Source organism: Archocentrus centrarchus, unplaced genomic scaffold (assembly GCF_007364275.1).
Source record: "Archocentrus centrarchus isolate MPI-CPG fArcCen1 unplaced genomic scaffold, fArcCen1 scaffold_84_ctg1, whole genome shotgun sequence".
NCBI lineage: Eukaryota > Metazoa > Chordata > Actinopteri > Cichliformes > Cichlidae > Archocentrus > Archocentrus centrarchus.
Genome location: NW_022060294.1, coordinates 293,692 through 305,389, shown reverse-complemented (window position 1 = coordinate 305,389; position 11,698 = coordinate 293,692). Strand labels below are relative to the sequence as shown.

At 42.7% G+C, this 11,698-nt stretch overlaps 1 pseudogene; it reads right to left on the bottom strand.

Annotated features, from left to right (window-relative positions):
* Positions 1 to 1,806: 1,806 nt before the first annotated feature.
* The window catches only part of LOC115777906 (hepatitis A virus cellular receptor 2 homolog), a 12,127-nt pseudogene continuing 2,235 nt past the window's right edge, over positions 1,807 to 11,698 (bottom strand).

Here is an 11,698-nt window from a genome sequence, read left to right as displayed (position 1 = left end):
GGGTGGAAAAACACAAAATTCCAGGTCCATGCTTCCCATACATCAGCATGCAGGGGACCTGACAGAGGTAAACGGACTTCTGCTAAAAGGTATGCACATTGTAATTCCAAAGACACTTCAAAACGAGATCCTGACACGGTTGCATACAGGTCACCAGGGCATCAAAGTAGTCAGTATGGTGGCCAGGACTGAGTTCTCAACTACAACAGCTGGTGGCTGGTAGACATGTAAAGGTGAGACAGCAACGCAGAGAAGCACTCATGCCAACTGAGTTTCTGCATGGTGTACTAAATTATTTTTGTGCTACTGAAATATTTAGCTGGCTAGTATCAGTGCAGCCACCTGATAAAGTAAGCTACAGCCCTGGAATGACATGGTCATTGTGCTGACAAAAGACTCAAGACATTTTGTTTGATGGTTTTCCCACATCTTATGATTATAAAACATATACATATGTAAATTATACATGCAGTAACATAGGTGTACACAACAATATTTTTCCAAGAAATATTTGAAAAAGAAGAAAATAAAAGCTCAAATAGCATTTTTTGTGCTTTGCTCAGAGTATTTATGGATCTGTTAGGTTTCTGATATGTGTCCCGCCCAATAGTAAACTCATTACTACGACCTTGGACTCAATTAAGACAGGCATACAGTACTGTTTTTGTAAAACTTTATTATCAAACTCACATAAATAAATAAAAAATGTGAACAAAGCATCACAGATCAAAGGAAACACCTGAGTCTGCATCTACAGAGGTTAGCTCCAGCTTCACCATCCATCAGAACGTTCAGTTATAGCTGCCAAAGCGACTTGAGGCGACTGTTGTGATTTGGTACTATATAAATAACATTGGATTGAATTTCAGATTAGTGATGATCTATAATCCAGGTGGTTTTCAGTCAGTGTGTGTAACTATTCAAACCTCACAGATCAAGTCTGATCTCACACACAGCTGAACGTGAAGATGAACACACTGATGCTGATGCTGTAACAGAGGACACTAAACCAGGAACACTGAGGGGAAACAAACACTAAACAAAGTTATTTGCTGACCTCTGTGGACGATAAGCTTGAGACGAGTTCACTCAGAAACAGAACATCTTGTGTAGAAAATCACTGAAATATTTTAATCTTCTTTTAAGAGTTGATAGCTTTAGTTTGTGCCACATAGAATTGTGACAGAAATGTAACCTCACACAGACGTGAGCTGACCTGAAGGCTCAAACAGCATCAACTCAAAGCTGACATTTTCCACCCGAATTCATTCAAACTGTACAAATTTAGAGCTGCTTCAGAGCAAACACATGAACAAATGATGCAGACCGGGAAAATTTAACACATGTAATCAGAATACTACTACTGACACTGCGAGTACTACTAATGATAGTATGTACAGATGTGTTAATCTGTACATACTAATGATAGTATGTACAGATTGCAAAAATACTCAGAGTTGGAAGAAAATACATTAATATAAAAGCATAAAATGCTGACAAAAAAAGCTGCAGGCTTTAACTTTTTCAAATGTATTCTAATGGGCAGCATCTTCTCTGATCTCAGCCTCATTTCTAACCTTACAGGATCACTTAAACTTCATTTTTTTATTATAGGGTCACATTCTCGTTTCTTGGGATTATCCCACTAATGCTGGAAAATATGGATTTTTTAAAACTGTATTTTATCATTGGAGTAAAATTAAAAACAGATCAGCTGCTCCATGTCCTCCACATGTTTTCTTTGTCTTATGTTATCTGTCTTGGGTTCTCTGCATCTTGGGTTAATGTTCTACCCCTCAGTTATTTCAGACTGATCTTCCCCGTTTTGTTTAACCATCGTTCCTCCTGTCAAATCTCTGTTTTTTCTGGTTTTCTCCTCAGATGTTACTGTTTTAGTTTCTTCAGTCAGACTTTCTCGTGCTTTTTAATGATGAAAGCTTCTCATCACGTGGAAACACTGAGCCATTTCCAACAGCCTGCAGTTCAACAGGAGGCTGAAATGAATCCTGACCCTGTTGGTTAGATTTTCTGTAGATCAAAAAAACAACAGCAGCAGAAACAAGAAGCACAGCAGGAACTGACAGACCAACTATCAGTCCAACAGACCCATCCTTCTTCCCTTCATCCTCCTTCCTTCCATCCTCCTTCCCTCCATCCTCCTTCCCTCCATCCTCTGTGGTTCCTCCTGTTGGACCTGCAGGTAGAAACAGGTGTGAGGTGTCAGCTGTCAGGTAGGTGATGAGTGAAGAACAGAACAGAATCCATTTCCTCTTCAAACTGCTGTCAGACATTATCTACTGCACTCTGATCACATCACTCAGACCAGCTGCTTTCTACAAAGTCTCATCAACAACATCTTTAGAAACAAACATCAACAACCAGGAAGCAGCTTCACCTCTGATCACAGACACACTGAACTCTGCTCACTCACCTGGAGGAGGAGCAACTCTCAGGTAGATGATGCTGATGGGGTCGGTCTTCAGATTAGCTCTCTTCTTCCGGTTTGATCCTCTCTGTATGACACGACACTCGTATGTACCAGCATCAGCAGCTGTCACATTCTTCAGAATCAGAGACACGTCTCCATCCTTCATCTGTCTGTCCTGCAGATCCACCCGATTAACAAGTATGGATGCTGGTTTTCTGGATCGAAGCGCCGACCCCGATATAGCAGGACATATTCTTTCCCAAGGTCAGCTCTGCTCCACTCTACACCTAAGATGTTGTTGTTTGGAGCTCGACCTGGCAGAATGACGTTCTGTCCAGACTCAGCTGTGATGTTTTTTGTTCTGAAAAGGAAACCACACAAAGAGGTTAAAGGTCAAGTACAACTGTTCACTTTTACAGCAGCCAATCAGAGCGACACCTGAGCTGCAGAGTATAAATGAAGCATCAAAGCAACAAATTTGTGCAGAGGATCTTTTTATAATCTAATTATTCAAGTTACTCAAGGAATAGTTTCATTACTAAATTATTCTGTGTGTGTGTGTGTGTACGCACATTCCTGTGTGTTTGTCTAATTACTCAGGAAAGAACAAAAGAGCCTGATAATGAAAACAAATTACTCTTTGATCATTCGGCCTGTCTTCATCTCTCTTCAGTAAATACACTTTAGCTGTGCCTAAACTTCTCCTGGATTACAATGAATGTAATTATTGTTTTCACTTGGAGACGATAAAGGGTGTTTGACTGAATGATGATCTATTATCAACACTGGTTAAAAAACTTGCACTTCTCTGGCTAAACAATGAATTGGATATTGTTTTGAGTCATCATGATATTCAATTCTTCAATTCAATTTATTTATATAGCGCCAAATCACAACAAACAGTCGCCTTAATGTGCTTCATATTGTGGGTAAAGACCCTACAATAATACAGAGAAAACCCAACAGTCAAAACGACCCCCTATGAGCAGCACTTGGTTACAGTGGGAAGGAAAAACTCCCTTTAACAGGAAGAAACCTCCATCAGAACCAGGCTCAGGGAGGGGGGGTCATCTGCTGTGACTGGAACCAAGTACACATGACACAACCAGCAGAAGGGCGTGACTCTGCCACCTCGATGTACAGGTTTCTACTTCTTTATTTGTTTTATACTACTTTATTTCACTGCATGGTGTGTATTACACGAGAAAATCGATTTTCATGGCTGTGAATTAGGTTGGGCTCTAAGGCTGAACTTGCTGATTTGTAGCAGTTTAAAACACAAAGTGTGTACTTGTCGTCTTGCTCTAATCGCTGTCTGTGTTTCCCTCTGTGCTGCACACAGATGCTGCAGTAGTTTGGTTTTGTGTAGCGGTTTTGTTATTAACTTGTGAATTTCACATAAACACCCTCTTTTCTGTTTATTTGGGGTTATAATCTCCTGCCTGTGTGTTTGGAGTATATGTGTGTGTGGATGTGCGCTGTGTGATGATGTAGGTATGTGTGTGTGTGTTCAGGTCACAGTGGTTCCTGACATGGCTGGAGGTAGGCTGCTGTCACGTCGCTCTCTGTTGATAAAAAGCTTGTTAAAGCAGTTAATTGTAATTATTATATGACCACACTGGTGTATCCTGTTCTATTTGTTTCTGACTCGTCCTGTGTGAGTTTTGCAGAGGTTTGTGTTAGCTAGTTTTTAATGAGTTTTCATCTCAAGGTTATAAAGCTAATGCTAGCATGCTAAGTTAGCTTGGTCGCAAGGAGAGAGCAAAAGAAAGAAATATCTACTGTACTTTAAAGGAGACATATACAAAATCCACTCTTTTTAGCCTTAAATACATTTTGTTGTGTACTTTGAGTGTGTAGCAGTGCAGGAAATTTAAATGTATTCTGTCCTGGTACTGTGTGGATATTTTTATATTCGTTTTGAGTCATATTTTTCAGTCTGTTCAGTTTTCTCTATTCCCTGTTACGTTTTCTTTCCTCTTAACGTCACAGTATTTGCTGTGGAACTGCTAAACAAGGACGTGTACTTCCAGCTAACCCGTCTTGTGAATCTGCCATTTTTTTTTCCTCGCATTGATTTGTAGTCCAGTTCAGTTATGCCAGTTGCAAGTAGACAAATCAAAATGTTTGGTTGTTGGGTGTATTAACCCACATGATTGATTATAGGGGGAGGGGTCTGTGGAGCTACAATAACGGAATTCAGACCAAAGTACTGCAGTTCTACTTATGAAAAGGAAGGATTTAAAAGCATGGTATGTGTTCTTTCCTTTAAAGGCGCACATTGTCTCTCATCAGAAGAGCCAGGCCTAACAGACACATGACACACACAGCTCATGGATTTATGTATCCCTGTATTACAGGTATGGAGATATTTAGTTGTATTAATTGATGTCTTGAAGATGTAACTTCCAGTATTTGTTTTTGTGTAGCAAATACTGTTAGATGCTTGTTAATATGATTTTAGTTCAACAGGGTTAAATATCGAACTGTATTGAACTTATACTGTTAATTCTTTTTTCATATTGTATCATGTATTAATTTATGCATTATTTTTCTAAGTTGTATTTTCAGTGATAAATTGTTTGTTAACCATGTTTAAAGGACTGGTTCATTAATTTTTATTTATTACATGTTAATCAGGGTTACTAAACAGTCACAAGGCTTTCTAACATGGCCGGAGAAGAGCCACGACACACAGCTCATGGATTTCAGTATTCCTGTCACTAAATGAACCAGAGGTCGAGTTCTGTCTCCCGTCTCATCATTTCACACCAGAACACAATGCAGATTTCAACAGGCGTAACACACAGACACACACACACACACACCACACACACCACACACACACACACACACACACACACACACACAACACACACACACACACACACACGTTACAATTGCCCTGTGAAATGTGCTTGTAGCACAACAGCGTGCTCTCCCACGTTTGCGCCCTTCAGCTTCCGTTTCCAGACGAGGACCCGCCCACACTCACATGTAAAGGATCAGTTCGCAGAGAATGGTGGAAACGCGGGGCTCGTTCTTAAGCGTTTCGCTGGTTCATGGGAACTGACACCTGCACCTGCACTGGCACCTCGGCAGTGGAAAAGTGGTAACTGAGGTTTGCTAAGCAATCACCGTTTCAGCTATGTTAGCTAACGAGTGAAGGACAATAGGAGCAGCTACACTGCCTTTTCTTTCCTCTCATTAATATTAGCGTTCATTCTGAACATTAAACGTCTTCCACCTTGTGTTAGCTGTTTAATCTGTAGATTTGAGCATATAAATATTTAATTACATATAACTGACAGTACACTGTTAAACTTTGACACATAGCCTTCAATTTGTGATACTTAGTAACAACTTTCTTTGTTCTGTTTTAGCAGTACTGAGCAAAAGTGTGTTAGATGAGTGTTCTGAAAGAGGCCCCTGCACCCCTCACATGAAGTCACAGGGACATGGTTTGCTACGCCCCCTGCAGGTTTGTGGCATCTGGGGCTGCCACAGCCAGCTCTGAGCACTGACTTGAGTTTGTGTTCTTTTTACCTCAGAAGTCTGTTATTGGAGCTGGGACTGAAGTCCCCCCCCCCCCCTCCCCTCCCTGAGCTGACTGTGTCTCATTAGTTAAACAGGATTTTATTAGCAGAAGAACAGGTTGGTGACCTCCCATGGATGGAGACTTCATCTCACTGTGACCAGAAGAAATAATATTGTCCTTTTTCTGACTGCAAGCTGCTGATCGAGGTTAGGTCATGAGTGACGTCACTTCCAGTTCCAAAACAGCAACAACATATAAATGCTACACTTTTTTCCCTCCTAGTACGGCTATTTTTTTTTTTACAAGCACTGCTGATTTTTAAAAGTACTGTTGCTTTTACAAGTACTGCTATTTTTCAAAGCACTGCTGCCATCTTGTATTGTGAAGTCTGGCTTTGTCCGACTTTCCGAGATGGCTTGTGGTTTCTGAATTTCGTACCGTACTTTTCGTTACGGGTCACGGAAAAATCTGCTTACAGTATAACTTTACGTTATGTTCCTGTTTATGTCAGAGGGAACCTCACCTGCAGCGACAAACACGAAGACGCCCACAAACAGCAAAGTCGAGCGGAGCGGAGCGCACGTTAACGAATCCATTTCCGTGTTTAGCATCTAAGCTAACACGGAAAGGGAGTTTCCCAGTGTTTGCACGTGACCCCTCCCCAAGTGACATAACTGATTATTCATTTTACATGTGACAAAAATCTTTTACAGCATAGGATCAAGCGCTAAGGACCAGTCAAACAGATGTGGTTCGCTAACCGTTCGCTAACCACGGACCATGAGGGGGAAAACAAGAATTTTCTGAGCGGCTGTGAGCAGCTGCTGGTGGTTGATGGCAGTCACAGGGGTTATGGTTGCTACAGTCTCAGCTACACTGGGTGTTCAGTGACCTACAGCTAGCCACCTTCCTAGCAACAATAACCCCAAGCTAGCGAAACCTCCCTGCGTTTGCTTGGTTGCTAGCATGTTTCTGCAGTTGAACTGATGGATTTGTGTACAAACTTTACGGAGTTTCTCTTCGTGCTGTAGTCAAACTGAAAAGTGTAACAAAAACTGGAAACAGATTGCCTTCAAAATAAAACTCGCACCCTCTGAATCATGTGGGTTTAAGCGCTGAGTCACCACTTTTACTTTGAAGGTGAACAGCTTTCTTCCCCAGTTTGTGGCACATTTTAAACAGTTTTACTGCTTTCAATAAAAAAAGTGCACCAGAGAAATATTTGGAATTACTGCTGAGAGCTTTGATTGAAAGTCACAGAGAAACTTTTCTCTTTCTCTAATTTCTCTGTTTATGAAGTGCAGATCACTGCTGGCTGTAAGGTGTTCCAGAGTAACGCGTTCATGTAATCACATTATTCTGTAATACTTTGAGCACTGAGGCTTGCAGCACTGTAGCCTCCATTTCTACCTGAAGTCTCTGAGTTAGTTTTGTGTTCGTTCATAAATAAAAGAAAAATTATGTGTGTCCTTATCATGATGGACGTGTGTGTCTGTGTGACTGTAGCCTGAGGTTTTTATTAACTGTAATCATGATGCGTTTTAGGCCATGTTACAGAAAAAGCAATGTAACAAGTAGTGGACAAATATTACTTTGACTGGGGAGTAATTAAGTAACATTATTGCATTACTTTTAAGACAAATATGAGTAAAGTGTAATAGATTACCTTTATGAATAACTAACAATCCCCTCACTGTTGCAGATTAAGTCAGAGCACTGAGGGGAGGATGCTGGGAGAAGGCAAAGCTAGCTTTCAATAACTGAACTATCAAACTAAGATTTTCACAGTACTCTGTGCTAACCGTCCTCAATCATCTGATGAATGTTCCAGTGGTTTTGTGGTAGTTTAAAATTGGGTTTGCTAAGTGAAAAATTATTTTTGTTAGCTAGTTAGCAAAGACTTACGTACTTTACTTACTTTCTTTCCTTTATTACATTTAGCAGACGCCTTTGTCCAAAGCGACTTACTGAGATACTAATATAACAGCAGACAAATAAAACATTAAAAGAATTAAACATTAAAAACAATGGCACATTAAAGATGTATGTCTATACACATCAAAAGTGATTGTCTTAGTGCAGGTATTCACCAAAGAGCGCAGTTTTTAGGAGTTTTTTAAAAACAGCAAGGGACTCAGCTGCTCTGGTGGAGGTAGGCAGCTTGTTCCACCATCTGGGAACTATGGTGCAGAACAGTCTGGATTGCTTCGGGTGGATGCTGTGTAAAGCAAGGCAGCATTCGGTAGAGGAGCGCAAAGGCCGAGATGGAACATAGGCCTTTAGGAGCAGGTGTAAGTAGTAGGGCGCCTGTTCTGTCAGTACCTTATAGGCAATTGTGCAGGCTTTATATTTGATGCGAGCAGCAACCGGAAGCCAATGAACTTCAGTGAGCAGTGGGGTGACATGTGCCCGTTTCGGAAGATTGAAGACCAGACGTGCTGCTGCATTCTGGATCATCTGTAATGGCTTAATAGCACAGGCTGGAAGGCCCGTTAATACTGCATTACAATAATCAAGGCATGAGATGACCACAGCCTGCACCAAGAGCTGAGCAGCATGTTGCGTTAGAAACAGTCTAATTTGTCTGATGTTATATAGAGCAAAGCGACAGGATCGAGTAACAGAGGCCACTTGGTGTGTAAATGTTAACTGATCGTCAAACATGACTCCCAGATTCCTGGCAACCTTCGCCGGAGAAAGTGAGAGAGAATCGATTGTTAAGGTGAAATTGCGTTGGACCGACTGTTTTGCAGGAAACACCAGTAGTTCTGTCTTAGAGAGATTAAGTTGAAGATGATGTGACTTCATCCATGAGGATATATCTGAGAGACAATGAGATATCCGTGCTGAGATCGTAGAGTCATCCGGCGGGAATGATAAGTAGAGCTGAGTATCATCGGCAAAGCAATGGAGAACCCATGAGAGGAAATAACCAGGCCCAAGGAGGAAGTATAGATGGAAAAGCGGAGGGGTCCGAGTACTGAGCCTTGAGGCACTCCAGTGGACAGTGGACATGATGAAGACAACTGTCCTAGCCATGACACTTTGAAGGAGCGTTCGGTAAGGTAAGACCTGAACCATGATAGTGGTGTATCAGAGATACCCATATTGGAGAGTGTAGTTAGGAGTCGGTCATGATCGATTGTATCAAAGGCTGCTGATAAGTCCAGCAGAATGAGGGCTGTGGACTGACCAGCAGCTCTGGAAGTTTTTAAGGCTTCGGTCACAGACAGCAGCACCGTCTCCGTGGAGTGTCCCTTTTTAAAACCGGATTGGTTTTGGTCAAGGTAGTTATTCTGGGAGAGAAAGCCTAAGATCTGATTATACACTGCCCTTTCTATGCATTTAGAAAGGAAAGGTAGTAGCGAGACCGGTCGATAGTTGTCAACCAGGGCAGGGTCAAGAGAAGGTTTTTTGAGTAGAGGTGTCACCTGGGCCTGTTTGAAAGTAAGCGGAAATTCACCGGTGGATAGGGAAGTATTAATTACATGTGTGATGACTGGAATAATTGTAGGTGCGATGGTTTGTAGAAGGTCAGTGGGAATCGGATCCAGAGGACATGTAGTAGGTCGACTACATGTTAGAAGGGCCTGTGCTTCCTTCTCAGAGAGAGGAGTAAATGAAGTGAATGTACTGTCCTTGAATGATGAAGACGGAGAACCAGAAACAGTGGGTAGATCTGTGAACTGACTGCTGATGGCCGCCACTTTCCCAGAAAAGAAAGAGGCAAATTTATCAGCTGTAAGGCATGTAGGCAGTGGAGGAGGTGGAGGATTCAACAGTGATTTGAATGCTGTGAATAGTGTTCGAGAATCTGTCAGCGAGTTGAATTTCTCCTTGTAAAATTCAGTTTTGGCAATTGTAAGGCGTTCTGAGAAGGAAGCCAAAAGAAGCTGATAGTTAGATAAGTCAGACATGATGCCCTTTTTATGCCGGAGTTTGGAACGCAGCTTCCGGAGGGACTTGTTTTTTGAGCCATGGCTGTGGCTTGCTAGTGTGGATGATACGAGATCTCAAGGGACAGAAGCTGTCCAAACAGGAGCTCAGTGTGGAGCAGAGTGTATCTGTGGCAGTGTTCATGCTGAGAGAGGAGAATGAGTCTAATGAAGGCATAGTAGTGGCAACTAGTGATGAGTACTGATCTACAGAGAGGTTTCTGAGATTATGACGGAAAGTGACCATAGCTGGAACAGCAGTAGGTTTTCTTGAAATGCGGATACTGAACTGAAAAAAAAGTGATCTGAGAGATGAAACGGAGTGACCTTTAGTGACTCTGTATTACAATGACGTGTGAAAATTAAGTCCAGGTTTTTACCGGCTTTATGAATTGGAGGACTGGGGACTAGCTCTTAATTAAAAGAGTGCATAAGAGATTTAAAGTCAGTAGAGCCAGGGCTGTCAAGGTGAATGTTCATGTCACCTAGAATGAGCACGGGACACTCATTCTTCAGAATGGAGGACAGTAACATGTCTAGTTCATTTATGAATTCACCTAGATTTCCGGGAGGACGATAGATGACAATAATACCAAGTTTAACTGGAGCGCTAACCAATACGGCATGGTATTCAAATGAGGTATATGTAGTTGATGATAGTAAAGTAGTGTATTGTAAGCCATTAGCAATTAGCAAGCCTGTCCCCCCGCCTCATCCAAATGGACGAGATGTGTGGCTGAAAGAATGGGTATTAGAGAGCTGCCGGAGTGGCAGTATTTTCAGGCTTGATCCAAGTTTCAGTCAGAGCCAGTATTTGTAGAGATAGATTGTTGGCATGGGCTGAGATAAAGTCCGCCTTGTTCATGGCTGATTGACAATTCGAAAGCCCCACAGAAAGGGTAGATTTTGATGCCTGTAGATTGATCTGCGCTTTCTGACCGACCCGGCGATAACGGGAATGCAGTGATAGCACATACTTGGACGGCAGACGGTAGCTGAAGTGGGCTTGTTAGTAGTTGATTCGAGGCCCAGTGTTAGCTGCTGCGGGGCCTGGTGGTAGCTGGTGCGGACCCTGGTGGTAGCTGGTGCGGACCCTGGTGGTAGCTGGTGCGGACCCTGGTGGTAGCTGCTGGAGCCTGGTGGTAGCCGTTGCGGGGCTGGTGGTAGCTGCTGCGGGCTTGTTAGTAGTTGATGCGAGGCCCGGTGTTAGCTGATGCGGGGCCTGATGGTAGCTGGTGCGTGCCCTGGTGTTAGCTCAGCGGAGCCTGGTGGTAGCTGTCGCGGGGGCTGGTGGTAGCTGCCGCTGGGCCTGGTGGTAGCTGCCGCCGGGCCCGGTGATAGCTGCTACCTCGTTTAGCATCCACTTGGCCGTTTAGCAGAAATGCTTTATCTCATCTGCCTTGTGATCCCAGATCCCAGATCCTGTGATAAGAAGTAGCCTGTTACAATGTCCAAAAAGCAAGCGATAAAAAAATATGAGGTAATGAAACTATTGTGACAGTAAAGTCATTTGACCCGCCCACTTTCTAACATCCTGTTCTGTGATTACATGTGACCATTACTCTTAGATCATCCAGTCTACCCTGCAGGCCCATCGCTATGGGTGGGCCCTAGGGGGCCGTGCCCGCCCACTGATATGCTTGGGCCCGCCCACCAAGCCAGATCACTAATCGAGCTAATAATAGTGGTGCCCCCTGTTGGATTTCATAAGCCCCCCTTAAGACTGAGATCTGGTGACGGGACTGCTGACGTGTTTTGTCTGTGCTGAGATTCAGAGCTGATTGATTATTTAGAATA